Source organism: Lycium barbarum, chromosome 12, assembly GCF_019175385.1.
Source record: "Lycium barbarum isolate Lr01 chromosome 12, ASM1917538v2, whole genome shotgun sequence".
In the NCBI taxonomy this organism is placed as follows: domain Eukaryota; kingdom Viridiplantae; phylum Streptophyta; class Magnoliopsida; order Solanales; family Solanaceae; genus Lycium; species Lycium barbarum.
In genome coordinates this window covers 1,681,219-1,687,502 of record NC_083348.1, presented here as the reverse complement: position 1 = coordinate 1,687,502, position 6,284 = coordinate 1,681,219, and positions in this window count along the sequence as shown.

Genomic DNA, 6,284 nt, shown 5'->3' with positions numbered 1-6,284 from the left:
ATGTTTGGAGATTTATCTAGAGCCTTCTTAAACTCGGGGTTATGTTTGAAATGATTAAAAATGAAGAGGGTTTGACTTAAAATCTGGAAAATTCCACCGGCATAACATTATACTGGCCGTATAACATTATACGGCCAACTTTCTGGCCGTATAACATTATTCGGTCCATATAGTTGGCCGTATAATGCCACCCCAATTTTTCTGATTTTCTTTAAATTTTTAAATCCTTGAATACAGTCCATATCTCAAAATACAAATCATATCTCACTTATACAACCCGTATTCTATGTTTTCCAAAAACAACTTTTAACGAACCTTTCTGCTTCGATTCACTTATTCTCTAATCCTTCCATAACTTACCAAACATGAACTTAAACACTTTTAAGCATAAGTTAGGCAGGTCCAATCTCATATCACCTCCGAAGAAAAATACCGATGTCCAAACTAAGATAACTTACATACGATGATTCTAAATGTGTAAAACCACAATGTATAACATTCATCCCCCCTTAGAAACATTCGTCCTCGAATGTTAACTTCCAAGAATTAAATAAAAACCTCGGCAGAGTCTCCCCTGTAACTATACCACTACCAACCTGCCACACAGCGATTCCAAACCATATAATGCCATACAGGGACACCACAACAAGCAATAATAATAAAGGCCTCATACAACCAGTAATCATAAGAAATGGAACAATAAGCACCTGGAGGCAATACTGTCTCTGTCTGAACCTTCTCTGGAAGCAAAAACAAGTATCTACACATGGACCTCATATATTCCTCAGCTTCCCAAGTCATTTCTTCCATGTTCTTATTCCCCTAAAGAACTTTAACTGAAGCTACATCCTTAGTCTTTAATCTCTGTACCTGTCTATCTAATATGGCAATGGGAACTTCTTGATATGCTAATCGCTCGGTGACCTGAACATCATCAATAAGTACAACTCTGGAAAAATATCCAATACACTTATTAAGCATCGATACATGGAAGACCGGATGGACTGATTTTAAATCGGGAGGTAGATCCAATTCATAGGCCACCTGACCCATTCTACGTATAATCCTGTAAGATCCGATATACTGAAGACTAAGCTTACCCTTTTTACCAAATCTCATAATGCCTTTCATAGGAGATACCTTTAAGAATACCCAATCATCAACTTGAAACTCTATGTCTCATCGACGATTATCCGCATAAGACTTCTGACGGCTCTGAGCTACCAACAATCGATCATGAATAAGCTTGACTTTTCCACTGCTTGTTGAATCAGATCTGGCCCTACCAACTTAGTCTCTCCCAACTCAAACCATCCAATTGGTGACCTACACTGTAACAGCCCAGGCCACCACATGTAGAAATTGTCCGCTTTAGAGCATTTGCCCCTCATGGTTTTAAAACACATCTATAAAGGAGAGGTATCCAATAACTTATAAAGCACTCTTCATTCTCCTCCCCAACCGATGTGGGATTCGCCTAAACCGATATGGGATTCGCCTAAGGCAAGTCTTACACTCACCCCCTTTGGGACTCAGCGTCCTCGCTGAGGTTTGCCCTACCACCGGGTTTCTTCTAAATTGAGGCATATTCCTTATGGATACTATCTCATTATGCCAACCTAACTGAACTGAGGTTCTTCATATCTCATGCTAACCCTTCGGCTCTTCAATTGTCTCATTAAACTAAGGCTACCGTCTTATACTTACAAATTCTTCTCTTTTGTGAGGATCCAATTAACTTTCCTTATCTTCTGTAATTCCTTTGTACTCTACAACAATGATGACTCTTTTTTTTTTCTTTTTCCGACTCACTTCTGAGCAATTACTTACTGGGAAAAACTAAATTACTTACATGAATGGGTTGCTACTGTATTCATAACCGGCATACTCTATCTTAATGACTTAACTCTGCTCACACTGTGAATCTTAGGGAAACCCTTGTTTGACAACTCTAAAGGCTATTCTTCTATACTTTGCTCTCTTACGGCTTAGCTGATATCTTCTTCCACTAAACATCTACTCCGAATTTAATGTAAGGCCTTGGTTTCTAACACACATTTGGATGTATCCAAACTGTCACCCACTTACAGTATTCATCTTAAGGAAATCAAATCATACTTCTACTAGTTTTGCTGAAATTGCTAATGCATTGTATCTACTAAAAAATTACTTACTATTTTTTTGTTAATCACCTGCTAGCTTCATATTTTCTTATTCTGCTCTGAATAACCTAAGTTATTTCTAACTCTCCCTCATCATCTAACGCTATTCTATGGTCGTCTACTATCTTTTCTGAACTACGGATCACACTTAAGAAACTTTCATCTATCTTAGACGAAATATTGGAACAACTAAACACAAACTTTCTATACACTTAAAAATCATATCAGACTATACACATCTGGGATAAACACTTACTCACATAGCTTAAGCGAGAACTGTCACATCTCCTTATCTCATAATAATAAAAATAATTACTTCTTATAGTAACTTACAACCATCGTACTCTCTAACTCTGATCTGACTAAACTTAAACAAACTAAAATCATTCCTAAAAATTTAATATCGTCTGCTCATGGTTCTTATTTCATACATATCTCTTTTATTAACAGGCATAGTTCGTACGAAAATTTCATCTGTGGTGATAATTGGGGATGCCTCTTTGTCCTGACGACCTACTGAAGCATCCAAGCAATCTTCACCGAGACTGAAATACCGGGCTTAGCTGTATTATAAACTGACTGGGCTTGAGAATTAAAAGGAGCCACCGAAACACCCCTCAAGGAGCAAACGGTGCACCCCTTGGTGTCTCATATAACACTTGTTGCACATAATATTCTGAAAACTTCTGTGCTCACACAGGTATGTCACTGAGAGGCTGGTGCTCTTAAACTCTATTTCTAGCTGAACTAACCTTTTTTATCGTATCTAAACCTCGAGACTAGTGTACTAGCTGCAGATGGAGTAGGTCCTGATGGATTTCGGTAGAAAACTGTCTGCTCCCACCCCTTTGAGGTCCTCCATGATTTACGTTTCCTGCAGACTTAACTCCTTTTCTAATTTCTCTGATATCCTCTCCCTGTTGTATCCCATTTTCCTTTCTCAAGAACATCAGTCAACTTACCTTTCAATAGCACCTCAAGTCTCATTCGTTACCATCAAGTACTTCACAATTGTAACCCTATGGATAATCAACCCCAATTGGGCCTTGAATTACCTGTCCGTCACCTGCGCATTCGAAACGTACATAATTCGATAGGAAGAGAAGGTTACTTATTGCTCTAAGCTTCATGGCACAATCTAGAGTAGAAAGAAATGAGACAATCCTGAATGTCTTGGTGGTAAACTATTTAAATGTGTGGGGCCCTCACACATATAAAAGAGACCCCACTAGACACGGCTTCATAGAATCCCTAAGACACTTGAACCTAGGGCTCTAATACTAACTGTAACACCAGGCCACCGCATGTAGAAATTGTCCGCTTTGGAGCCTTTGCCCCTCAGGCTTGCCTTAGGTGAATCCCACATCAGTTGGAGAGGAGAACGAAGAGTGCTTTATAATTTCTTAGATACGTCTCCCTTGTAGACGCGTTTTAAAACCGTGGGGGCCAAAGGCTCTAAAGCGGACAATTCCTACATGTGGTGGCCTGGGCTGTTATAGTTGGTATCAGAGTCGGTGCCGGGCCGGTGGTGGGGCAAACCCGATGGTGGGGAAAACCTCAGCGAGGATGCTGAGTCCCAAAGGGGTGAGTGTAAGGCTTGCCTTAGGAGAATCGCACATCGGTTTAGGCGAATCGCACAACGGTTTAGGCGAATCCCACATCGGTTGGGAAGGAGAACGAAGAGTGCTTTATAAGTGCTTAGATACCTCTCCCTTGTAGACGCGTTTAAAAACCGTGAGGGGCAAAGGCTCCAAAGCAGATAATTTCTACATGCGGTGGACTGGGCTGTATCGTACACTTTCGTCCATATAAAGCTTCATACAGGGCCATCTGGATATGTAACGACCCTTCTGGTCGTTATGGAAATCTAGGACTCCATTGGGAATTCCGAGGCCGCGGATGGATTCGTAGGGCGTCTGTTTGTATGTATGCATGTTTCGTTTTGTGTTTTAAGGCCTTGGATGAAATGTGGGGTGATAGGGGAAAAACTGGACAGAAAATGACCTCACTGCCCAAAATGGACCGCTATAGCAGTGGGATTACCGCTGCAGCGGTACCGCTGTAGCGGTGCCTTGACCGCTTCCAGCGGCCAACCATTCCTTTGGTGGCCACTGTGGCGGAAGGTGGACCGCTATGGCGGTACCCCTATAGCAGTGAACTGACCGCCAGAGCGATCAGACAATAAAGTTGGGGACCGCTACACCGGCATAGCGACCGCCGCAGTGGTCGATGGGAGGCAGAATGCAGGTTTTAAATGCCTTAGTTTTATTTTCTCATTCATAACACCCCAATACACTTCCCAACAAACACTTAGAGAGAATTTTCAAGCTAGGGCAAGACAATCTTTTGAGGTAAGTTCCATTATTTCTATTCTATCATTCCTTTTCCGTTCATGATTATAATCATCCTCATGGGTCTTTAATGGTGAAATTGAATTAGAAACCCTATAATATTAATGAAACTTCTAAACTTGATGGGTTATGATTATTATCGCCTAGTTATCATCTAAATGTGTTGGTTAGTTGCTATTTGTCATAAATTGAACAACTAGAGACATAAACTAAGTGATTGGAGACCTAGGGTTCTATAAAAATGATGTCTTGCCATAGAAAACTGCTTGTAACGGGAATATTGATAGAATGTGGCTATAAACTGATGGTTAATGATCGCTAAGGGTCTAAATAGGTTATTCATCACCTAGAAAATCATCCAACCCTTAGAATGGGGTAAGGGAAGGGTATTTTGCATTGAAATTTGTGATTGAGTATTATGATTCATTGAGCCTCTATTTCTAGACTTTAAGCGTTCTGAGGCTTTGAGGAAATGAAAGGTTGTAGCAGAGTGACTTGCATTGTTCCAGCTCTGCTTTGAGGTAGGTTACGGTTTACTTGAGTTAGACTTTGGTTAGTTGAATATATGTTTGTGATTCCATTAGGAGAAAGCATGTCTAGTATTCATTACATGATATTGTATGGTTGAGCTCTTATGTGTTGTGACTGAATGTTGTGTAGGCTTCATGCCATTATTCCTGTGTGATTTAATCAGCACTGGTGTTATTGTGAGGAGAAGTTAATATAGTCTTCTCGAGGGTATTGTGACATGAAATGATGAGGTGAATATAGATAATGAGAAGATAAGAAACACTGTTCTGTAAAAGGTATAACAAGGCACATATGTGGCCAAGCTTATGGGCTCATGGTCTGAGATTAGTTCTGAAAACGAGAGGTTTATGGCTATATCCCGCGTCTGAGGTTCGTTCCGGAGCGACGGTTGTGCTCGGGTCCGAGGAGTGTTCCGGAATGAGTGGTACATGGACACTATGGGTTCCCTACAAGTCTTGACTACCGAGCTATGACATCAGATAGTTTGTGTGTACAGCGAGTGGGGGTATAGTGTACTTTATCTCTGTTGTATTTTACGTGTTTGTGATTCTTGGAAATTCAGTGATTTGTTGTGTTTGTCTGTGTTTGACTTGTTGTGATGTATTGATATTCGTGTATGATCTACTGGCTTGTTGATTTTAATGATTTCATAAGATATGCATGATACTAATCTTAGTCGGCCTATGATGCTTACTGGTACATAATGTTTGTACTGATACTACCTTGTTGCATTCTTTGAGTGCAGATTTTGATATAGAGATGCTACTCGTCCTCACATCTAGCGTGGAGGATATTTGCTGACAGATTTTGGGGTGAGCTCCTTATTATGCCAGGCCGCCTGAGGATCTTCTACTTATGATGTCTTTTCTTTTTCTAGACATTATGGATATTCATTAGATAGATTTCAGTTCTTAGACGTGTTTAGGTTTAGAGTCCTGTACGATGACTTTTGAATTTTGGGGAATTTGTAACAGTTAGACTTCTGCACTTGTTTTAATATTTTATGGCATGACTTGTCCAGTTTAATTGATGCATGAATGAGTATAATCGTTTGACTTGCTTAATATAAAATCAGACCCGAATGAATAGAGATCTTGTGTGTTGGTTCGCCACTAGGATTTAGTTAGGTGCCAGTCATGGCGGGTTGGGTCATGACAGAATACTAGTATGATAACTATTATTATAAGCAAACTCAATAGGTAACAGATGATCATCCCATCTACCTCCAAAATCCATCACA